At 39.1% G+C, this 25,532-nt stretch overlaps 1 protein-coding gene across 6 annotated transcripts in view; it reads left to right on the top strand.

Annotated features, from left to right (window-relative positions):
• PXDNL (peroxidasin like) overlaps positions 1 to 25,532 on the top strand; it is a 480,152-nt gene that overhangs the window by 76,554 nt on the left and 378,066 nt on the right. For 5 of the 6 annotated variants that reach the window (XM_058444093.1, XM_058444094.1, XM_058444096.1 and 2 more), the window contains one exon: positions 22,292 to 22,371. The exons of the other annotated variant lie outside the window; for it this stretch is intronic. The gene's annotated coding sequence lies outside the window, so the exon portion shown is untranslated. The remainder of the gene's footprint in view (positions 1 to 22,291; positions 22,372 to 25,532) is intronic. 6 annotated transcript variants of the gene reach the window in all.

Genomic DNA, 25,532 nt, shown 5'->3' on the forward strand with positions numbered 1-25,532 from the left:
AGACTAATATACAATGTCAGTGTTTATTTGTACATAAATGTTTATTGATTGTTTACTTTTCTGTCTTCTTCCATTAGAGAATTAGAGGGTTAGCCATTAGGGACGGAGATTTCATCTTAATCATCTCTACATCCATGGCATATAGACACATCAATGGTACATAGTAGACAATTGGTAAACTGTTCAGAGATTACTTGGGGGTTTTCTTCCTATCACTCCAAAATAAGGCTTATAGTTTGATGACACCCAGATTATGAAAATATAGCAATAATATATTCATAGAATGAGCTAGACATAAAAATTGGTTTTGAAATCTAAAATGTGTAATGAAGGAAAAAAATTCAGGAAAGGTTATTTGATTATGTTGACACTTTAAAATAGACTTTATTATTTAGAGCAGTTTTAGGTTCATGGCAAAATTGAGTGGACAGTACAGAGAGGGCCCATATGCCATCTTGCTCCTGTAAGCTACCCCCTGTCAATACTCTGAATGAGATGTTACAAGTGATGAACCTACATTGACACATATTTATTACTCAAAGTTCATAGTTATCACTTGGGTTCACTCTTGGTGTACATTCTAGGGGTTTTGACTGACGTGTAATGGCATATATTAACCATTATACTATCATACAGAATAGTTTCCCTGCTCTAAAAGTCCTCTGCACTCCACCTATCCTTCCCCCTTCTCTTCTAACCATTGGCAAACATTGATCTTTTTATTGTCTTCATAGTTTTGCCTTTTCCAGAATGCCATAGTGTGTCACATAGCACATAGCCTTTTCAGATTGGCTTCTTTCACTTAGTAGTGTGCATTTGAGTTTCCTCCATGTCTTTTTATGGCTTGATAGCTCATTTCTGCTTAATAGTTCCTGGTGTGGATGTACTACAGTTTATCCATTCACCTACTGAAGGACATCTCATTTGCTCCCAAGTCTTGACAATGATGATTAAACTTTCTATAAACATCTGTGTGCAGGTTTTGTGTGAATTAAGATTTCTTCTATTTGAGTAAATGCCAAGGAGCACAGATGCTGGATTACATGGCAAGAGTATGCTTATTTTTGTAAGAAACTGCCAAACTTTCCCAAAGTGGCTCTACTGTTTTGCATTCCACCAGCAACCAATAAGAGTCTCTGCTGCTCAGCATCCTCACCAGCATTTAGTGTTGTCAGTGTTTTGGATTTTGGCCATTCTAAATGATTGTGTAGTGGTATCTCATTGTTTTAATTTGTAATTTTCTAATGACATATGATATTAAGCGTATTTTCTTATGCTTAATTGTCATCTGTAAATCTTCTTTGGTGAGGTGTTAGTGGGGCTTTTACCCATTTTTTTGTTTTCTTATTGTTGAGTTTTATTTTTTGGTATATTTTGGATAACTATCCTTTATCAGAAATATATTTTGCAAATATTTTCTTTCAGTCTGTCACTTGTCTTTTCATTCTCTTGACAGTGTCTTTCACATAGCAGTTTTTAATTTTAGTGAAGTCTAGTTTAAGTTATGTGTTACTTAACAATGGGTGTATGTCCTGAGAAATGCATCATTAGGTGATTCTGTCATTGTGCTCTCAGGCTACAAACCTATACAGCATGTTACTGTACTGAGTACTGTAGGCAACTGGAATACAAGGGTAAGTACTTATGTATCTAAACATATTCAAAATAGAAAAGGTACAGAAAAGTACCATATAAAAGGCAAAAACTGGTACACTTATATAGGGCACATACCATGAATGGAGCTTGCAGGATGGAAGTTGCTCTGGGGGAAGTCAGTGAGTGAGTGGCGAGTAAATGTGAAGGCCTAGGACATTCCTGTACACTACTGTAGACTTTATAAACACTGTAGACTTAGGCTACACTACATTTATAAAACATTTTTATGTCTTCAATAATAATTAAACTAAGCCTACTATAAAGTTTTTCATTATAAACTTTAATTTTTTTTAGCTTTTTTGATTCTTTTATAGTAACACTCAGCTTAAAACACAAACATTGTACAGCTGTACAAACATATTTTCTCTCTTTATCTCCCCATTCTATACATTTTTTATTTTTAAAATTTTTAATTTTTTTTCATTTAATACTTTTTGTTAAAAACGAAGACACAAACACATACATTCGCCTAGGCCTGCACAGGATCAGGATCATCAATATTACCATCTTCCACCTCCGTATCTTGTCCCAGTAGAACATCTTTGGGGCAGTAGCACCCATAGAGCTGTCATCTCCTATGACAGCAACACTTTCTTCTGGAACACATTTTGAAGGACCTGCCTGAGGCTAATTTACAGTTTACTCTGAAAAAATATATAAGCAGAAGGAGTAACTAAAATAATGATTAAAAGTATAATAAATATATAAATCAGTAACATAGTCATTTATTATCATTATCAAGTATTATATACTATACATAACTGTATGTGCTAGACTTTTATACCACTGGCAGCACAGTAGGTTTGTTTACATCATCATAACCACAAACATGTGAGTAATGCATTACACAATGACCTTACTATGGTGACGACATCACTAGACAATAGGAATTTGTCAGTTCCATTGTAATCCTACGGGACCACCAGTGCACATGTGGTCCATCACTGACTGAAACGTTGTTATGTGGTGCATGACTGTATTTAATATATTAAGCAATAGAATACATATGTGAAATTTAAGAGAACAAAATTTTACTTTTAACTTTTCTTTTTTGTTTACTCTCTTAAAAGGAAAACTTTAGAGAAAATAAATTTAACAGAATCTATTTAAACAAAGAACAATTCATGAACTTGGGAGCACTCAAAACCGGCAGAGCTCAGAGTGCTCTGCTAGAGTGAGCAGCGAGCTTTCAGAGGCTGAACGTGGAAGCAAAGTTAAGATATTTCCTGATTGCCTACCATAGGCGTTTGCCTCATTTAGGCATAGCGTGATTGTAGATCCTTAGTTCCACAGCTAACCTGGTGCTTGACTGTTTGTGATTGACTGAGTCTAGGTGTTTCTTCCTTTTTTTTCCTTTTTTTAGTCAGTTATAAAAAAATGCCCTCCAAGCCAAGTTTCAGTTTGCTTACATAGTGCTCTGGGTACAGACGAAACCTTAGGCCAAGGGTCTCCTCTTATTTGCTTTAACAACTCTATATTCCCAAAGTAAATTTTTGGGTTTTGTATTCTTCTAAGTGATCCTGCAACAGTAGACAATTGTAAACACCAGCATTGCCATGAAGAGAAAGGTTTTTATAGTATTTTGCATTATTGTTTAACTTCATTCATTTTTGTTATATTGGTTATGGCACAGATGTTTATGGACCCCCACTGTGTAGCAGTACTATGGAATCATTTTTATGTGCTTTTACTTTGATTTGAGTGTATGTAATTGTAAAATGATACCACAGATTAAAAGCAAAATTACAAAACAAAATGCCATGCTCTTTAGTACAAGCAACATAAGACATTTAGGGTCAGTGTTTGAAATTCCCATGCAAACTATCTTGTTCCTAGTCTGCACTTATTATAAATACTTGTTTTCTAGCATCTCAGGAACAATTTATTTCTTGATGCAAAACATTTCTTCCAATTTGTGTTATACTGGTGTCATCTTATAAGTACAAATGGAGTAGTTAGACTTTCATTCAAGATATGCTTCACACTCTTGGCCATGGAGGGAGGCCCGCCAAGGATCATGATTGTTCTGTCATTTATGAAGATGATAGAGCCTTTCTTGAACTGGAGGAAAAGGGTTGAAAGTCCTTACTAAAACTATAAAGTATTGCCTGGGTCTAAGAATCTAGTAGTACTTTGAAACTTTATTCAGGTAGATTATTCCAAAATGGTGATAAATGAAATTAAACTTTTCAGTATAGTAGGTTATTTTTTTCAAATCCTAGATTTTTTAAATGAGCTTTTAGTGGCTCAATGTAATGAAAATACTGAAAGGAGTCACACCAGATTCATTAGCTTTGTAAGTCACTTCAAGATTTATTTTAGGTGAAGCCTTGTGCTGCTTTAAGTATCGTGTAACGTTGAACATTCTAGGAATCTGCTGTCTTCTAGCCTAGAATGTGAGTTAAAGAATAGTTCAGGTGAACGGCAAAGAATAGTTCAGGTGAACGGCAAAGAATAGTGATTAATAAAAAGGCCTTATAGGCAAGTATGAAGACCTGTCTTCCTCATCTACTATGTTTTTGCACAGTCACATCTACGTTTTTCTGGTCCCAGGTGGTTTCTGTGGGCACAAAGAGACGTAAGACAGGGAGGTAAGGGCAGCCATCATGGGCCTTTCAATGAATTCCATTTCTCTTGGGTTCACCAAGCCAAAGGTGAAGTGGGATGTAAGCAGTGTAGAGGATCCAGAGGTATGAGAGCCGGCATAGAGCCGGTGTGTTCATCCACTCAGTAAGGGACTTTGGGCCCATGGGTGCTGAGAACTCTTCGCTCTACCTGGGACCCCAGGTAGAGGTAATGGGACTCATTCCTGCTCCCATGGAGCTCATTTTAGTGGGAGAAATGCACTATTCAAGAACTGATTTGAATAGATTGCAGTTAGAGCTGCAATAGAGATACACACAGGGCATCAAAAAACGCTGCATTTCTTTCTGTAATGTTTAAGTCTCAGAATCAAGGATAGAATTTCAAGAGATTCAAGATGACATTGGACAAATCCTTTTTATTTTACAGTTAAAGCTGTAGACTGAAGTGATTTTATCAAGGCTACATCAATAATTAATAACTGAGCCAAAACATAGAGGCCAATGTTGTTGAAATGGTCAGTGGTCACACTTAAGCCTAATGAAGCAAAGTTTTTGAAAAATTAGGGTCCATAAAATCAGCTTACACATGTAAGATGACCTGTGTCTTACCTGTGTGTGAATACTTGCCTGTTGACCATTTACTATCTGTCCTTGCAGAACACAAAACACCTTAAGGTGTCTTACTAAAGAGAACTGGGTTCTATCCCCAAAATGTTCTTTAGTTGTTCCCACTCTCCCAGGACTTATAATTCATGCCTAGGAGTGCTTGGTAACACAGATTTGACAACCAGGCAGCTAATGCAATGAGGCGCTTCAAGGGCCTGAGGTGGGAGATGTTCTTCTCCTTCCATTGTGGAGGCCAGGACAACGCTCCCGGGAAGGAAAGAGAACACTTTGACCCTGAATGTGTTCTTATTATAGAAGCCTTCTATTCTGGAAGTGCTACTTTTATTTTGTAGCTAAAATGATCAAAGAAAATAAAATAAGTGGTGTTAGAAACACATTTACAAAAATAAATAGAATTTTCAATCAGTTTACTCAGATTTCTTCAAGTACTACTAATAAAAACATATCTTTTATTTCTAATGCTCTTATTTCTTGCCAATGGGAAAGATAAAAACACTGACATGCCCACCCACTGTGGCAAATGTCGTATTATTTCTGTGATTGATGGACATGGCGCCATGGGAATGAGGATGGGGCTATTGATTGTCAACAAATATTTATGGAAGATCTGATACTTTCTAGACATTGTGGGTGCAGAAAACCCATAAAATGACCTTGTTCTCAGCACCTTATTACATGGCTGAATAGAAAAGACAGCAAATACCCAGAAATTAGTAATAAACACCCAGAGTTCGAACCTGCAGAGAGCTATAATGGTGCCACTGCACTCCAGCCTGGGTGACAGAGTGAGACCCCATCTCCAAAAAAAAAAAAAAAAAAGAAAAGAAAAAAAAATTAAGTGTCCAAAGACAATAGGTGGAGTCTGTGAGAGTTAGAGGAGTCTGGCTCCTGGATGAGGGGAGCAATTAGCGGGTAGTTCCTGGAGGAAGAGCTGGGCTGGGGTGAACTGAAACACACATAAATTTTAGTGATTGCTGAGAAAGGCAATAGTGTTCATGGCACTCACAAGGACAGGGCAGGGGATCCTTAGATGATAAAAAGACGGACAGGGAGCTGAGAGCTTTCAGACTATTTCAGGTCTCATATGGGCTAAGCCGGCTTCCACAGGGCTGGGGCGACCCACACGAAGCCTGTTACTCACCTCTGCCTATGGTGGACTTTGCTAGTAGTGTCCATGGCATTTTATGGACTAAGGAGAACTATTTATGGTGGCTCACAGTGGCCTACTCTCGAAGGGCAGAAACACCCTCCACAGGTAAACACAACTTCAGGTTCTCTTGAGAATGCTCTTCTTCCTGAGATCTGATTTTTCCTTTTTTTTTTTCCTGCCATGTCGTGTGGTCATCAGCAGCTAATTTACATAACAGATATGTCTGTTGTCTCAGGCCTTGTTTGGAGACCTGAGACTGCAATGGAGAACCAAACAGATGGGGTCTCTGTTCTCCAGCAGCCCCGGGGCGTGCTTCCCAATCTCCTCTGATGACATCTCTTCCTCTGCCTGCTCTTAAAAGCAGCTGTTCCTTATGGGCCTGTCCTCTAGGATCCTTTCTCTACATACGCTCCCTTTGTGGCCTCTTCTACTTGGATGCCATCAGTTAACAACCTTGCAGAGATTCCCCAAGTAGCCACTGTAGCGCCAAACTCTCTCCTGAGCTCTGGCCAACAGTCTCCACCTGTCCTCCCAACCTACTCCTGTCTTAGATGGGTCACTGCTCTGTGAGTAGCACCCCACCCCCACCCGGTCCAGCGATAGCCAAGAGAGGCCCGTCCCGCTCGGTGCCTCCCTCTTCCCTTTTCTGCACCCCCCACTCCTATTCAATTCAACCCTCATACTCCTCCATCTTATCTCCTCTTCTCCACCCCTGCCTTACAGTCGTCTTGTTCGGGTGCAGATCATCTCTCTCCTGGATTATTCCAAGTGGCTCCCACCAGACTCCCTGCTACCGGTTTTACTGTCTGCAATGCAGTCCTCTCATTGTCAATAAAAGTAAACTTTCTATAAAGGCAAGCCTGACCACGCCCCCTCCCTCCGTAATGTTTTCAGTGGCTGCCGACTGCCCTTAGGAAACAGCTCCACCTCGCTCAGAGGAATTTTGTCGACCTGCTGGTGCTCCCACACCCCCTGGCCCACCTTCCGCAAGTCACTCGCTGCTGAACTGCTCCCACCACATAGGGACCCTGAACTGCTCTCACAGTGGAGCCCTCCCAGTTCTCTGTGACTGAGGAAATGCACACAATGTGTCTCTCTCCTTGATGGACTTCTCTCCATTTGGGCCACAGCAGAGACTTTCCTAACATTCTGGACTAGGGTAGTTGGGTTGGCTCAGGGCTTGCTTGAGGCTGATATCGCCCTTGCAGGACTGCCTGTCTAGTGTCTCTTTTACCTGATAGGGCACCAGTTCTCGGAAGCCAGCATCTGAGTCTGGTTTCAGTTTTGATTTTTCCTTTTCTCATCTGTATCTGCAACGCATAGATGAATTAGGAATAGTAAATTAGAGTCTGGATTTGAATCCAGGTCCATTTGACTCTCAATTTGTATTTCCTTTACCATATTCCTGTTTTCTGTAAGTTAACTTCACACTAATTAGAAAAGTAGGCCGGGCACGGTGGCTCACGCTTGTAATCCCAGCACTTTGGGAGGCCGAGGCGGGCGGATCACGAGGTCAGGAGATCGAGACCACAGTGAAACCCCGTCTCTACTAAAAATACAAAAAAATTAGCTGGGCGTGTTGGCGGGCGCCTGTAGTCCCAGCTACTCGGAGAGGCTGAGGCAGGAGAATGGCGTGAACCCGGGAGGCGGAGCTTGCAGTGAGCCGAGATTGCGCCACTGCACTCCAGCCTGGGCGACAGAGCGAGACTCCGTCTCAAAAAAAAAAAAAAGAAAAGTAAAGATTTTTTTCTGAATACTATCCAGAAGGGAGACTAATTGTCCTTTATAGATTTTTTTCCCCAGATGTTCTGCTTGTAGACTTTGGCTAATATAGTTCTATCTTGTGTCTTTTTCTTTTTCTTTTCTTTTTTTATTGTGTGTGGGGCAGGTATATGCTATAGATATGAATTCTTGAGGCCATTTTGCATCTCCACGTGGAGCACCTAATCTCAGCTGTTCTACCTGAGACCCCTTGAGTGCCAACCCTAGTGATACAAACCGGAGACAGGGAAATATTGGGTAGAAAAAAGAAGTTCCCTGGCAAAGGCCCCACCCCCAAGCTTGGAAACCCATGGCCCTAAATGAGAACAGGCACTCCTATTTTTGCTCCCTAAAATAGGCCTGCCATGTCCCCAAACCCCAGGCTCCATGAGGGGACAAACAGAAGAGCAGAAGAATGGCAGAATGGTGCAGCATAAAGAAGAGAAAGAGTGTCTGAATGCTGAGAGGATTTTGGCTGGGGACAGTTGGAGACAAGATTGGCCACTGGGCAGCCAAACCCCAGAGGAAGATCATCTTCCCACTCCATCCCCTTTCCAGCTCCCTATCCATCTCACTGAGAGCCACCTCACCACTCGATAAAAACCCCACATTCATCCCTGAGTCTGTGTGTGACCTGATTCTTCCTGGATGCTGAACAAGGACCCAGGTACCAAGAGGGCACTGAGTTGGTTAACATGTAAGCCATCTGCAAACTGCAAAGCTTAAAGAGTGCACTGTGACAAATGCCCACTTGTGCTTCAGGAGTCTCAGGCTACCACCCCTGGATGCTGCTGTGGCGTCAGAGCCCAGGGGCTCTGGCCCTGGCTACTGCACCTGCTCGTCTGTGTGCTCCCCCCCCATAGGGGTTGGAGTGCACATGGTGGCCAAATAGACGAGCCACATCCCTGTCGCATGTCCTGCAAGGTGGATCAGGGAACTCTCCCATTTCACTAGTCCCTCTTGCTGCCCCTTTTCCTCTCCAGCAATTTGAAAGCAACAATCATGAACCAGGGAAAGCTCAGCCGACTGCAGGCACCAGTGTGCGTTGGTGAGAAAGCAACTGCTTGCTGAAGGAAGAAGGTAGTCCATAGAACAGCTGCAGCAGATTAGAAAAAACTTCAGCTCTTCTTAAAGAAGTTAGGAGTAAACACTATCTCTGGTACTGAAGAGGTGAATATGTTTACAAACCAATGAACAGCAATCCACTTTAGCAACCCTAAAGGTCAGGTATCTTGGGAACACTTTCACCATGACAGGCCATGCTGGGACAAAGCTGCTGAAAGAAATGCTACCAGCTGGTTTACCATTGTAAACCAGCTTGGTGCAGACTGACTAGTTTAAGGAGACTGGCTGGAGCTCCACCAAACTATCTGTAGATGGAAAAGCACCACTTGCTGCTGGAGAGGACGATGATGATGATAATGAAGTTCCTGATCTTGTGGAGAATTTTGATGAGGCTTCCAAGAATGAGGCAAAGTGAATTGAGTCAACTTCTAAAGAAAATAGAAGTTGAAGAAGTTACTGGGAGCTGCTATTTTATATTATGACTGCTTTTCAAAATTGTTTATGGATCTCATAAAATCTAAATCTATAATATTTTTAAGCCCAAGTCCCTTGGATACTGCAGCTGTTTTTAGTTTTTGCTTACACACAATTCATTCTTTGCAGCTAATTAAGCGAAAAAACCTGGGAATAAAGTTTGAAACAAAGATTAATAGAGTTCTTCGCCTAATTAAAAAAAAAAGAAGTGAGTTCTTGAGTGTGAAGTCTTTTAGTTTTCGTGGTCTCTGCTCATTTTCAGTGCCAGCCTCACTTTCGTCCATGCTTGATTCTGGGGTGCTGGTGTGCCCTTTGAAGGTTGTCTGCAGGTTGAAGCTCAACCTGGAGCCAAAGCTCTGAGTCTTGGGGTTCAGCCAGGGGGCTCTGAGACCCGTTCTCTGGCTCTGCAGCCTCTGAGACAGTGCTTCAGCTCCCTCCCTGTCACTATCCGGAAGAGCCACGGATATCCTGGGGCAGTGGTGGGACAGCTTTGGGAGGAAAATGATATTTTTCTTGCAAGCGAGGGAGCGTCTGTGTCAGCCTGCGGAGTTCCCTTTGTTGTGCCTGGAAGTACTGAGCACTTGCTCTTATCTTGCCTTCACCGGCCTAGGCAGGAGCCTGCACAGGGCCAGTGGGGAGCTGGCAGCAAGAGGGCAAAGCGCCGCGACCGCTAGCTGACTGTGTGAATATGCTCTTTATTCTGCTGTAAAGGTGATGGTGTTGATGTCCTAGACGCTTCACCAAAATATCCAGCTAGGAAGTGAGAAATGTATCTAATTTTCAAGAGTTTATTAAATTAATTTGATAAACTTGAACTTAGGGATTATTCAAGTGAGACTTCATCTATATGCTGCTTAGAAAATACCCAAAATATTTACAGAATATCAGGATAGCACATTCTTTTTAAAATTTTGGTTAATAAAAATAAAAATATGATGTATAAATTCTCAAAAAAGAACATACTTATTCACATGTGATTCATATAAATAACACCACAATTATGCCAATAAGTCTGATTTATAAATAGTCTCTGTTTACAAATAACAGCTGACAGTAAAGTAGGAAGTTGGGAAAATAAATATGAATGAAAACCCTTCCAAAAACATTTTCAAAGTGTAATAAAAAATTACTGAGTATTAAACATAGCTTTAAAAAAACAGTTCAGACATAAAGAATAAAATGTCACATAAGTTGTTTTTTAAGAACAATTTGCTTCTGTAGAAAACTTCCCCAAACTCAGGAAGTCTGATTTTTAACGCAAATGGCGAGTTCAGGATCCTGGTGAATTGAAAATATCCAGCTTTTAAAGTGTAAAATCAGTGGAGGAGCTCATGCAGATGATCAGCATGAGTGTACCCTAATATACCACAGAGGGGCCAGGAGGCAGTCCTTGGGGGGCATATGAACTGTCACAGTGGAGATTGTGAAACAAGATACTTCAAGTAGATGTGCCCGTCTTTGAGTTTTATAGCACAGGGAATGAGATGTCACGGCATACTTTATAAAAGAATTCTATGAAAATTATAACTGAAGCAAATGTGACTGGTAAGCAATGCGAAGTGTGACCCTTTAGGGCAATGTATGAAAATGCAGTTAGAGGCAAACTATGAAGTTCGAGCCACAGTTGGTATTTCTTGGTTCACTTTGGAAGGCTACTATCTTTTTTGAGAAGAAAACCAAAAAGATGAATGCTGGAAAGTGTGTGCATGATTGAATTACAGATAACTTCTACTTTTTTTCACCTAACCTCCAGTACAGCCAAAGACATTGGTGCTCCCCAATCCTTGTCACTCACTAAAGGGTGGAGAGCTTCCCTGCTGAGTCCAGGGCTAAAGATGGAAGTCCCCCACAGTCTCCCAGCTCCTCCACCCCAGTCCCTGGCCCCCACATGGAAGGTGGTCTCCCTCCTTCCAGACCCCTGAGGCTGCCTGTGGCTGTGGTGTGGGGGTCTGCTTGGGACAGTCAATCCCAGGCCTTGCTTTCCTTCCTGTGTACTCGCCCACGCTCCTGTTCCTTCCAACCAGGCCTGCCTCCTCAGGCAGCTGTGTCAAAAGCAAGACGTTTAAGACAAGTGGTGACCGCTCTCTGCTTTCTCTTGATTAGAGAAGAATTTAGCACAAGTTGTAGCAATTAAAAAAAAATCTAGCTCATTTGCTCAAAGGACAACAATTTAAATGAAAACATATTCAGCATGACTCTCACTTTGCTTTTAGGTGACAGTAAGTTTTTGGAAACCCCCGTTATAATCAGCCAGGGAGTGGCAGCTGACTCTGGTGGTGGCTTTGCCCAGCATCCATTCTCGTTCCCTTTTGCCAACAGAATTCTGCAGGGTGACACTGCCTGACCACAAATACTCATCTTCTCTCCCTCTCCTGCTGCTGCAGAGGCCAGAAATGTTGGGCCAATGAGGCCTATCTTGGCCCCACTCATGGGCGCTATTTCGTTTTCCCTGAGCCCCTCCTCTGATTCCAGCTGCCCTGTGGTCTCTGGTCACACACAAGCACTGATTATGCAGGGACAACCTTGCAGCTTGTGCTTCCAGCCCAGGTCATGGCTTTCATTTTCTGCTGTGGGGCTTCTCAGATCCTGCAATATGGGAAGCCCACACTAGAGATGTGGGATGTTAGCACTCATGGAGCATCTGTGACTGACAGGATGGCAGCAACAGACAGACGTGTCCTCTTTTATCTGCCAGGTCCAAGTTCTGAGAAGCATTTGGAAGACTCTGCAGTTCTTTTGCAAGTCATCTATGGTGCTGGCCAACTGGATAATATGTCCTTAGAATGGTTTTTCCCCCTTTCCAGCTTTCTTCATTTCTCACACCTGCTCCCTGAGATCACATTCCTATGTAAACTCCCTGCAGCTACGTCTTTATCTCAAGCTCTGTTTTCAGGGAAACTGTACTATTATAAGATGTCTGCAAGAGCAGGAATCAAGGGCATCTTTTTAAAAGGGAGAGACAGATAAAATTGGTAAGCCCCTTCTTTCTCATTCCCACTGGTAAAGACAAAAGTCGTTTTGTCATGATGAGTGTGAAGGCCACATACTAAGGATAATAAAGCACAAAGGTTGTCCCTGTTGACACTGCTGAGCAATTGCAGCCACCTAGACAACCTCCTCTGGTCTTGTATGGTGCAAATAGTTCATCTGTTTGGATCTAGTTAGGATTTTCTGTTATTTGCAGCCCAAATCATTCCTAACTGATAGAGTAGAAAACAACAACAAAAAAAGAGTACTTGGATTTACAAATCTTAGGGTAGTGATTAGAATCTTGCCTTTTGAAAAATCTTGCATCTCTTCCCCTTGCTTGCCATGAGGGGCCTGAGGGAGCCTTCTCTGCTCTTCCTGACGATTACAGGAGCTAGGGGTGCAATTGTTTTCCACCTGCCTTTGGGGATGCCTGGTGTAGGTCCAGTGCTGCCAATGTTTTCTTCTTGTTCTTTTACTTTTCCATATTATTATTTACTTTCTGAAATATGAATTAGATACACAGAAAGTAATATGGAGAAAATCATGGCACACATTTGGAGCTCTTACACTATTATCCTTACGGATTCGAAAATGTCTTTTATCGCTCACAGGGCCTTTTCCTCACTAAACGTACATTTGGCTTTCATTGATTCAGCCTTGTTTCACAGCAAAAGTGCAGTAGTTTACAAAAACACATAGCATAAAGTGAAATTAGTTAACTACACCTCACTTCAACTAGTTTGATTGAAAGTTAGTCTCATTCCATGGAATCAGCAAGAGGGAAAGGGGAATTTATGTGTTGTGCACTTCAGCATTTGAATACATGATTGCTTTAGGATTTTTGTCTTTTTGAAGGTGTAGCAAGGCTGCCAGAAATGCAGTGGCCCCAAGGTACAGCTGTCAAGAAATATCTACCGAAAGGGTATTGCTTCATTAAACATAGATCTTTCCTTTCTTCATTAGGATCTTGCCAGATGGGAATTCAGTGTTTTGAAAGCAGGCACCCACATGGAATTTTGTTTCTGACATTGATGAATGACTGAATCTCTCCATGGAGTTTTGTTATGGGGTGTCAGTGAGTGTTAGTTGAGGGCGTGACTATAACTTTTTATGATACAGAGATCTGTAGGTGTCAAGCCAGTCTATGGTTGAGCAATCATAGTACAACATCCGTATCTATAAATCAAAAGGGTAGAGGCAAACTCTTGAATTTAAATTTGCATATTGTAAGATTCTTCCAAGTGGACTGAATAGCATTATTTTTTTTTTAAACGTCTGTTGAACTTTCAGGTAACGTCATTTACTGTGCCTGATGAGAAATACAGGCAGCACAGATAAAACACTGGGTTGCTGATCAGAAGAACCATTATCCAAAGCAATGAAGTTAGCCCTGCCTTAGGTTACTGTACCTCCTGAGTCAGCTGACACCTGGTACCTCCGCACCATTAACTTGACTAGAAACCCCGCCCTGTATTCACAAGGATCTTTGGAGGGTGAATAAACTATTTCTATTGTAGCATTTGCAGACCTCCTCATATGGCAGGTGCTGTGCTACGTGTTGCTCTTTTGTTACTTTCTGCCGCAGGAAGTCAGTGAGGTGCCTGTTTATAGAGTTGGAGAAGCTAAGAATCAGAGAAGTCAACACTTACCTCAGTCACTTAGCTAGTAAATGGCACAATTGACGTTCAAACCTAATGTGTCTGACTCAAAAGATATTTTTTTTCATTCTTCTCTACTGCTTAGTGTAGTGATTCAAATTGTGTTTGGTGGAGTCAGTCAGAGTTCAAGTCCCTGCTTCGCTGATGACTAGCCATGTCTTTCTGCAACTAACTCAATCTCTCACCCTCTCTGTTTTGCCATTCAAAATCAGGTGTATCTTATCGTGGTTTTGATTTGCATTTCCCTGATGATCAGTGATGTTGAGCATCTTTTCATATTCTTCTTGGCCCTTTGTATGTCTTCTTTGGAGAAATGTCTATTCAAGTCCTTCACTTATTTTTGAATTGGGTTGTTTGTCTTTTGTTGTTGAGTTGTCAGAGTTTTAAAAAATACTTTGATATTAATCCCTTATCAGATATATACTACATTTAATATTTATCTTTTAAGAAGCAATAGAGGCCTTTTAAAGAGCTGAGGAAAATGGCAAAAAATATTGGCAACTAATGCTGCTCTCATGATATTCCCCATAGTGGAAACTCATGAAGGGTTTTCATTTGGCAACTGGAGAGGTTGGACATGCTCTCTTTACGGCACTTACAATTTATTCTTTGGTAGAAGGAAGAATATTAACAACTCAGTAATGTTTTCTCTGTTTGCTTGAAAAAAGACAATTGCAGCTTTTGAATTTGTAAGTTGAGTGGGAAAACAGAGGATAATACCAAAGCAAAAAGGTGTCTGAATGGAAAGGTATTTCATTTGTCCATTCAGGAGATTTGTTTTACTTTACAAAATGGTGCAATGGAACACATACCTATGTTACCGTTTTCCTCTCCCTCTTGTCATTTATTTTTCCTTTGGACTATTATCCTCTCCTCTGAACTGTTCTGTGTGAAAATGTTATACCTTCTCGATTTTCAAATGCTTTCAGAATAGCAACAGGTAATGGGAGATCAATATTTAACAATCTCAATATTTAAACTTAAGCATTTTCCACAATATTATACCCCCAAAATCTTTTTTTCCCATTGAGCCATTAAAAAAATAAATTAAAAGCACAGAGAGCCTCCCAGAATGACTGAAGTGTCTGTTTGCTCTAGATGTATTTATATGGCCAACAGTATAGTGGTAATAGAATGCTATTCCTCAATGCTATGAAATGAAGATGGTGGATCATAGCGCAGCAATATTACTAAATCAGAGAAGTGATGTCTTGAATTTATTAAAGTGCAATCTAGCCAATGATAAGTCATCCTTCCATGTGGCAAAAGAGAGAATCTGGGTGCACAAAGTATGGGCATATTTGTTAAGTCAAAAATATAAGGCCTAGAGGATAACATTCTACATAATGTGGCCAATTTATGCTATAATCATTAGGGATGACTTAATTTTACTTATTACAATATTCTAATCTTAGAAAGGAGTTGAACTCAATGTACTATCCATTTTGAATAGCTTTAAGAAGCATTTCAGGATGATAAAAATTACTGGCTCTTGTTATTTTGTAAACTTTTCTTCATTTGAAAACTCCAAAAAACAATTCATGGTTTTATTATATAGATTTTGCAAACATAAATATGTAGGGAATTAAAGTGATATGGAGGAAAGGTAAGATTGTGGTTTTTTTGGTAGATCACTTTTATTACAATAAAACAAGTGACTATTTTGCTTGGATCTAACATTATTATCTGTTGGGAATACATTTCAACCCTAATTGAGATTAAAGGCCTACAATAGTAAATCAGATTTTGCTAATCAGTTCTTCTTATACTACAAATGATTCCTCAAAAAAATGGCAAGCAGTTTATTTCTTCATTGAATTTTTTTTCTACTTTGATTACAAAAGGATAAAGCTTGTTTTGACTAACCAAGTCTTATAGCATATTAATTTACACTTAATGAATTTTTTGTGGTGAAACAATTGGCCCTTAATATACATGGGCCTGTGGTTTTATCTTCAGATTACTTGACAGAAACCGGCTTAATGAGGTGTGAGGACAATGTTGGCCAGCCTTGCCTATTCAACTGGGGTGGGTTACAGAAGGCTCTGTTTCTGGGTGATGGTTAAAGGTATTTCATTTTATTCTCAAGTGTCCTTGTTTGAATGCCAAGTTATATAATCATTCTACATTTAGCCAGCTGCTGCTTATGATAAGACTGCCTAGGAATTTAAAGTTCCTTTATTTAAAAAAGACAGGCATATCAAACCTGAGATAAGGAATGCCTTGTGGCACTTCTATTTCAGGTGAAACTTTCTATGTGTTTAGCCTTAGGGCAGCTATGCCTTTGCATAGCAGCAAGCTGATATTATAAATACTTCCTAAAGTTCAAGTTTATCTAACATGATTTTCTAAAGATACAAGTGTATGCTTGTTTTAAGTTAATGCTTTTCATATTAAGTCATTTAGAAATAGCCAGACATATTTAAACTCCAAATACTAGTTTAGCAGAATTTTTATTGACTCACATTTTTAGGAGAAAGATAAAAATAACCTTAAAATTAGCTCACGTTAGAGATTTAATTGTGATGAGTACCCTTTCAGCTCAGCCTTCCAGACATTTTATTTCTATGGTTTATTGTTGCATAATGAGAAGTAATGTTCAGAATGAGTGCTCTGAGACTCTGCAAAATTATGAATAATTGAAAAAAGTCATATTTTTATTACCCATTAATCATAAGGTATTAGAAATATTTTCAAAACAGAAGTTTGAAAGGAATATTTTAACAGTTGCCAGGAATTCAATAAACCCAATTATACAGTTTCCTGAGCATTGTGTTTAATCTAGATTTGTCTGTAAAATGTGCCATAGATAGAATGTAGACTTTTTTCCTTATACTGTAGAAGCTAAAGTCATTATATTTTTCTTATACTATAAGAACTAAGGTTGTCTGTTTACATTAACTTTGATACATGTGATCAATGTCCAAATACTTATTCAACAAATGTTTATTAAGTTAGTACTATGTCCCAGGCATGATTCTAGGTGCTTGGGATATGAGTGAGTTAAGCAGAGAAAACCTACTGCCCTCATTGGGCTTACATTTTAGCAGAGAGAGAGAGAGAGAAAATGCATTAGAAACACAATAAATAAACATATGCTATAGTATTTCAGATGGTAATGAATTCTACATAAAAGAAAAATGAAAGTAGGGTAAAGCCAGTCAGATGTGCCTAATGAGAATTAGCTGAAATCAACCCAGTAGTACCATAGGTAGTTTTTTTTAGATAAACACAGAAATGGACCCTTTTGGTCTTAAAGGTTGAAACTTACATTTGTTTTATCTGAGTTCCCTCCTCAGGAAATGACCTTCAGGCCTCTCAAAAAAAAAAAAAAAAAAAAAATCAAAGAACTGAAACTTACCATGTTACCACACCCAGACAATGAGATGCCACATGCCTCATTCCTCATAATTGCTTCCTTGCCTCTCTCCTAGTTCCTGGTTTCTTATACATTGTTGCATTTCTTCCCTGCTATTTAAACCCCTAGTTTTAGTCAATCAGGGAGATGGATTTGAGACTGAATTCCCATCTTCTTGGCTGCAGTACTAGAGTAAACCTTCTTCTTTGGCAATACTTGTTGTCTCAGTGATTGGCTTTCTGTGCTGCAAGCAGCAGGACCTAGAACAAACCCCTGGTGTTTCAGTAACAATAAATGCTGGATAAAAAGAAAAATGAAAATAAGGTAAGGGCAGTCAGATATGCCTAATGAAAATTAGATAGCTACAAGTATTTTTTTGTTGACACATTATAAAATAACTGTATACTACATATATATATATACTTTTGGAAACAGTGGTCTAGGCCAGCATTTCCATTTGGAAATTGTAGAATACAAAGTTCCTTAACAAAACAAAGTCACTTAACAAAAGTAAGTTGACAAAAGTAATTGGAGAATAGAATACATGTAGAATTTAGAACTCATAGCTCTCTGGTTCCCAACCATGTATTATTTCTTTTTCATAATTCTGGAGCTTCATGACAAACTCTCAACTCTATTAGATCTTTGTAATGTTTATAATCTGAAGACAAGCCATATGTATAACTGAAGCAAACAATCACAATGCATTGATATATTCAAGAGATAATTTTGTCTGGGTCCGGTGGCTCATGCCTCTAATCCCAGCACTTAGGGAAGCCAAGGCAGGTGGATCACTTGAGGTCAAGAGTTTGAGACCAGCCCGACCAACATGGCAAAACCCTGTCTCTACTAAAAATACAAAAATTAGCCAGGCATAGTGGTGTGTGCCTGTAATCCCAGCTACTTGAGAGGTTGAGGCACGAGAATCCTTTGAATCCAAAAGGTGGTTGCAGTGAGCCAAGATAGCACCATTGCACTCCAGCCTGGGTGACAGAGCAAGACTCTATCTCAAAAATAAATAAAATAAAATAAAATAAAATAAAAAAGATAATTTCAAAGTTTTAACAGTTTTTGGTGTAATTGCTAGTTTTCTATATTTAATACCATGATGTCTATAAACTGTGACAATATAACTTCTTCATTTCTGATATGGATATCTTTTATATATTTCTTTTTCTCACCTGATTTCTCTGGATTTTCAGTTCTACGTCGAATACATATGGTGAGAATGGGCATTCTTATCTTGTTCTTGATGTTAGAGGAGAAGCTTTTCATTTTTCACCATGGAGTGTGAGGGCTGTGAGCTTGCCATGCATGGCCTTTCTTGTATTGAGGTACATGCCTTCTATATCTAATTTGTTGAGATTTTATTATAAAAAGATGTTAAAATTTGTCAAATGCTTTTTCTGTATCTATGTATGACCATATGGTTTTTGCCCTTTGTGACAATGTGGACAAACCTAGAAGACATTATGATAAGCGAAATAAGCCAGGCACAGAAAGACAAATACTTTACGAGCTCACTCCTATGGGGGATCTAAAATGGTCAGACTCATTCATAGTACCAGAGAGCAGAATGGCGGCTACCAGGGCCTAAGGGAGGTGGTGTATGTGAAGAGATTGGTCAAAAGATACAGAGTTTTCATTAGGAGAAATAAGTTCAGGAGATCTATTGTACAACATGGCGACTATAGTTAGTTGGATTGTATTGTATATTTGAAAATTGCTATAAAAGCACATTTCAAATGTCCTCACCCCCCAAAAAATTGATACATATGTGAAGTAATAGATTTGTTAGGTAGCCTGATATAGCTATTCCAGAATATATACATATATCAAAGCATCATGTAGTATACCATAAATATGTATAATTTTTCTTTGTCAGTTAAAATAGATTCTAAAAATTTAAAAAGAGACAATTTCATGTTCACTTGAATGGAAGGAGAAATCTATTTACTTCTATAAAAGTGATACAATATAAAATCTAGAGAAAGACAGATTTTGTCTGGCTGCCCAGAATCAATTTTTGGTGGAGTCTCAGAGCCTACACTGGGGATGGTGCAGTTAAAGGGATTAGCAGAGCAGACAAAAGGGAAAGCTGGGGAATGAGGACAGGAAGTATTTTTATCTCTTTTTTCAAAGTTAAAATACCTTGATTGGCTCCTCTGGCTAAAAAGGCAATAGATGGTTATTATAAAAATGCTTATGGAATAATATAAACATTATAATCAAAGTTGTCAAAATTCCTACTCCTCATTAACATTTAGAGTCTATCATTCTGGACTATTTGTGTGCATAGATATTTGCATATTGACTAAAATTTCACATAGATAATATGTGCAAAACTTTGTGTAACTATAATCAATTTTGTTTAATGATATTCTATAAACAATATTTTTGTTATACTATATTGTGAATATCATGTATATATATACATATATAGTTAAGTACATGGATATCCTCTTTATTTTAATAACTACATAAAATCTCACCATGTTCATGTACCATAATTAACTTATCCTTCATTTCTTTGTAGAAATTTAGTAATTTACTGATTATAAACAATACTATGATGAGTTTGCATTCTTGTGCTCTTGTCTGGTCAGTTTCTTAGAATAAATTCTTAAAGATGGGATTTGGGGGGCCAGGCATGGTGGCTTATGCCTGTAATCCAGCACTCTGGGAGGCTGAGGCGGGCGGATCACGAGGTCAGGAAATTGAGACCATCCTGGCGAACACAGTGAAACCTTGTCTCTACTAAAAATAAAAAAATTAGCCGGGCGTGGTGGTGGGCACCTGTAGTCCCAGCTACTTGGGAGGCTGAGGCGGGAGAATGGCGTGAACCCGGGAGGTGGAGCTTGCAGTGAGCCGAGATTGCGCCACTGCAATCAAGCCTGGGCGACGGAGCGAGACTCTCTCTCAAAAAAAAAAAAGGAATTTGGGGTCAAAAGATGTTCAAAATTTATAATTACATTTTGCAAGTTTGACTTCCAACTGACATTAGTAATGAAATTTACTAATTCTTGCCAATACAACTAATCAAATTTGATCTCTTTAATTTGCATTTATTTGATTACTAATGAGGCTTACCACACTTCTACATTTATCTGCTAATTGACTCACTTCCCCTTCCTCAGCAGGGCTCCTTCTTCATCCCTTAGCAGTCTACTCGTCTTCTGCTTAAACCCCAAAGGCTGGAATCCCCAAACATGTCATTTCAAATCATCTTTTTCTCCTATTGCCCCCCTCCCTAATTATCTTATCTGGTCCCACAGTTTAAACATTCACATGCTAGTACCTCCCAGATTTATAACTCCAGCTTTGACTTCTCTCTGAATTTCAGTGCCTACCTGAAACTTCAGCACTTGAACTAACGTCCTATGGAACACAGGTTTAGCAATTAATTATTTTTCATGAATTTTGTTTGGTATAAATTGAGCCTAAGGTCTTCTCTCAGTTCAACATTTTGGTCTATTTTGTTTTTCAGCATCCTTTCCCATAGATTCTGTTCTCTTCTTCAAGGATTCTAATTATTCCTACAAAGGGTCTCCCTTATTTTTCTTCCATATCTACGAGCGCTCTGATTTTTATATCTGTGTTCTTTTCCTTTGAATTTCAGCCTGTACTCCACATTGCTGATGTACTTCACTTCTCTGCAATGGCAATTCTATTCTTTACAATTTCCTACAGTTTAAGTTCATAAGGGTTCTGTTTCTTTTACAGTATTCTTCTCTCTGTGAGCTCTCCTTTTATTTTCGTCTGCTTTCTTAGCTCCATTTTGTTTTCACCTCCATTGTGCAGAGCCTACAGGAGGTGCTTATGGAAGATAAAAAGGTAAACGACTACAGACAGTGACTTCCTGGAGCCACTTGTCTTGTTGACAGGCCAGCTCCAAGGCCTCCCTTTCCTGCTCCAGGGTGACTCAGGTGCCCTTCTCTGTTCCAGCCATTCCAGGTGAATCACGATCAACGTGCTCATCATACTGTGACTTACCTGTTTTTCTCTCTTTCAACTTGGAATTTTGAGAGGACAAAAACTTTCTCTTACTCGACATATGTTCTCAGGAGCTAGTACAGGAGACTGGCACAAAGTGGGCCTTTTAGAAATATTTATTGATTTAATGAATCAGTGCATGAGTAAATATCAAGAAGATTTTAATTTAGATGTGGTTCTTATGATGCAATTTATTTATTGACCTTTGCTACACAGAAGGTCAAGGACATCTGAATGAATAAAGAAAATATTATATACATATTTGTATGTGCATGTGTGTAGGTATATATATATATATGCACGCACACACACACACACACGTGGACTATTATTCAGCCTTAAAAGAAAAGGAAATCCTACCATTTGTGACAACATAAACTGACCTGAAAGATATTATGTTAAGTGAAATAAGCCAGTCACAGAAGGACAAACACTGCATGATTCCATTCATTTGAAGAATCTGAAATAGTCAAATTCACAGAAGCAGAGAATAGAATGGTGGTTGCCAGGGGTTGTGGGGAGGAGGAAATGGGGATTTGTTGCTCAGTCGGTATGACATTTCAATTATTCAAGACAAATAAGTTCCAGAGATGTGTTTTGCAGAATAGTATCTGTGGTTAACAAAACAGAATTGTATACTTTAAAATATTTTAAAATGATAGATCTCATGTTAAGTGCTCTCACCGCAAACCAAAGCAAACCAAACCGAACAAAAATGAAACCACAAAAAAATACAAGAAAATTTGTGGAGGTGATGAGCATGTTTAGCAGTACTTGGCTGTGGTATCATGAGTATAGGCATATGTCCAAACTCATCAAAATATATGCATTAAGTGCATTTTAAATATACAAATATCAACTATGTCTCAATAGAGCTTAAAAATTCCCCTAAAAGATTTAAAAAGGGACTCTATATTTGAAAGCATGCTTGTCTAAATGTGAATTTCCTCACGATGAACTGCTTGTCATGTGTCTGCCTCTGTTTTTATTAAAGGATTATTTACTGCACTGGACAGAGAGACAGCGAGCAAAACAAACCACTGAAAATATCAGAGATGCTCAGTTCTACTAGAAGTGAGCATGATACGTAACAAATTATTAAAATAGCTTATTTCATAAATTTGTTTATGAGAACTGGGTTTACATTTCAGGCTATCATAAGTAGTAAAACCGTCTATGTAGATTCAGTAACGGTGCAATTCTCTTTTGAATGCTACGCAGAGCAGAACTCATTGGAATCCAAGCATTTTTCTCTGCCAAAAACCCAGAGACCCCTTCAGTGGGCAGTTATGTGGAGACCCCCCATGCCTGAGAATCAAAGCTTCAAAGGTTGACATCTGTTTGATAGTGTTGTTAAGAAATTCACTGAGTTGGGAAAATTACACTCTTAGCAAAGAGGAGCATAAGAAACCTCATATTGAAGTTTGATTTGTCAATGGCATTTATTTCAAATGTTTGACAAATCTAAGCTTTTCTGAGGGAATCTTTGAAACTCAAATAGGTAAGATGTTAAAAATTAGTCTCTTTTATTTGTTTTTCTGGTGCTCAGCTTGTAAACTCAACTTTACTATTTCAATCCTGTTACTCCTTCATTTGCATAATAAGAAAATGATTACCATAAAAATAATTCAAATTATTATGGTAGTTAATGAAAATAAATATAACTATGTTAAAATAGGTAGTTGTTCTCTTCATGCTTTAGCTCTCACAAAATCTACTGTGGAAGCCTTTTCTGATGGCTCCAGTTTGCATCGGGTGTTCTTCCTGTGTGAATTCCCTACTTCCTCCCTTGACACCAGTATTTTAACTATGCATTTACTCATTGATCTAAATAGACTGTGAAATATTGGAGGTAAAGAGTCTTACCAATTTTTTTTTTTTTTGAGATGGACTTTCGCTCTCATTGTCACCCAGCCTGGAGTGCAGTGGCATGATCTCAGCTCACTGCAACCTCTGCCTCCCAGGTTCAAGTAATTTTCCTGCCTCAGTCTCCCGAGTAGCTGGGATTACAGACACCCTCCACCAAGTCCAGCTAATGTTTGTATTTTTAGTAGAGACAGGGTTTCACCATGTTGGTCAGGCTGGTCTCAAACTCCTGACCTCAGGTGATCTTGCCCACCTTGGCCTCCCAAAGTGCTGGGATTATAGGCATGAGCCACTGCACCCGGCCAAGTCTTAGCTATTTTCATCTTGGTGCCTTCTGTCAGTTTTGGAAAATTCTCAGCCATTATTCTTTTAAATACTGCTTCTAACTTATTCTTTCCACTTTGTCTGGAAATGCAATTAAAATAAATTTGTGCATGTAAGAACCTGCACACAGGTGCGTGCGCGCGTGCGCACGCGCGCGCACACACACACACACACACACACACACACACACACACACACAGTCTTTTCACCAGGAGGGTTTGTCTGAACTATTTGGTCTGTCTTTGCCAGAAGCTGAACTCTGTAGCTGACATTAAAGAAGGAAATCAATTGACTGAGAGAATAAACACACTCACTCCTTTATTTTAAATGTACTACAAATCTAAGTAAAACAAGGAATTCCTAATACAGAAAATATTATTTCTTACACACTATCTCACCGTGTTAATTTATCTTGTTTAAGTAGTATGCACTTTCTGATAGAGAAATTATCACCTTCTCTTCCTCCTACTCTTCCTCCTTCTTCTCCTCAGAGTTAGCCAGTACAATTACTGTTTAGATGACCACGGGCTTCCCATGAAGCTTATTGTCACTATGAACCATGTTATTGTCCCTGTGGCATTAGTCCTTAATTTAATTTCTTGGATGTTTTATTAGCAATATGCCAGACCAAGTAACCTAAGGAGCTCTTCCAGTACAAGATGTGTAGCAAGAGCTTTCCTCTAATTTTACAGTAGACATGACAAAAAATGAGGGCTATTCTCAAATGTTAAGGTGAAGAGAGAGCCTGGATATAGGACATAGAGAAGTGACTGAGTCCTGGGGCAGAGGTCTCCTAGAGGGTGGGTCACTTCCCTGGTGTCCCAGGGCCCCCTTCAGTTATGTGGAGACCCGCCATGCCTGAGAATCAAAGCCTCAGTCAAAGGATGATCCAGCAGCCAGTACAAATTCTTTCTGGTCTCAGTCTTATCATCGAGTGAAAAACGGAAACCATTTATTTATTTATTTCTGAGAAATCCTAACCATAAGCCAGCCCACAGTGTTTGGGGCATGAATTCACAATACTTGAATGGCTCCAATATCCCTGAGATGAGAATTTAGTATAAAGTGTTTATGTGTAGGTGCTGTTTACTAAGGTCCAATAAAGAAAATGTATATATATATTACACATATCAGACTAATGATTAAGATCTAGAATATACACAGTCCTAGAAATCAATAAGAATGGAAAAAGAGTAGAAGGAAAACTACAATACAAAAGGCATTTTATTTAAGAGATCACATTCATGTCCAATAAACCACCAAAAAATGCTTAACCTCATTAGAAATCAGAGGTTGCAAGTTGGTTGCAACAGCAATAAGGTATATTTCAGATCCTCCACACTGGCTAAAATTAAAGTTTGAGTACCCCAAGTGTGGTCATCCGTGTGGAGCAATGAGAAGTGTTATACACTGCTGGTGGGAGTCTGAACTGATACAAACATTCAGGGAAACAATTTGTTCTTAACTAGTAAAGTGGATCGCTTCTCGGCCTTTTGGCTAAGATCAAGTGTAGTAAAGTGGAATATATACATAACTTAGAGCAGGTAATTTAATTTCCAGGTACATAACCTAGATACATTCTTGCACACAGACACTAGGAAATATGAACAAGACTACTAATGACATCTTTGTAACAGCAAGTAACTGTTAGCAACCCAAATATCTTTGAATAGTTGAACGGACAGACTATGGTATACTCACAAAATGAAATACTATACAGCAGTAAAAAATAAATGAACTGCTACTACACACATCCACATAAATGACTCTTGAAAACATCAGTTAAAAAGGCAATTTGCAAAATATATGCATATGATCCCACATTATATAATGCTCAAAACATGTAAAACTTAAATATGTATTGTCTATGGGTACACATTTATATGGTAAATTGAAAGAAAATCCAGGAAGGGACAAAGAGAAAAGTGTAGGTTAGTGATTGCATCTCTATGGGAACATGAGACCAGAAAGGGGCACATACATGGGACTTCAGTGTTCTTGGTAGTTCTCTATTTTATAGGCAATGCCATGAGTACATGCATATT

This window comes from Hylobates moloch, unplaced genomic scaffold, assembly GCF_009828535.3.
Source record: "Hylobates moloch isolate HMO894 unplaced genomic scaffold, HMol_V3 SCAFFOLD_9, whole genome shotgun sequence".
Taxonomy (NCBI): Eukaryota; Metazoa; Chordata; class Mammalia; order Primates; family Hylobatidae; genus Hylobates; species Hylobates moloch.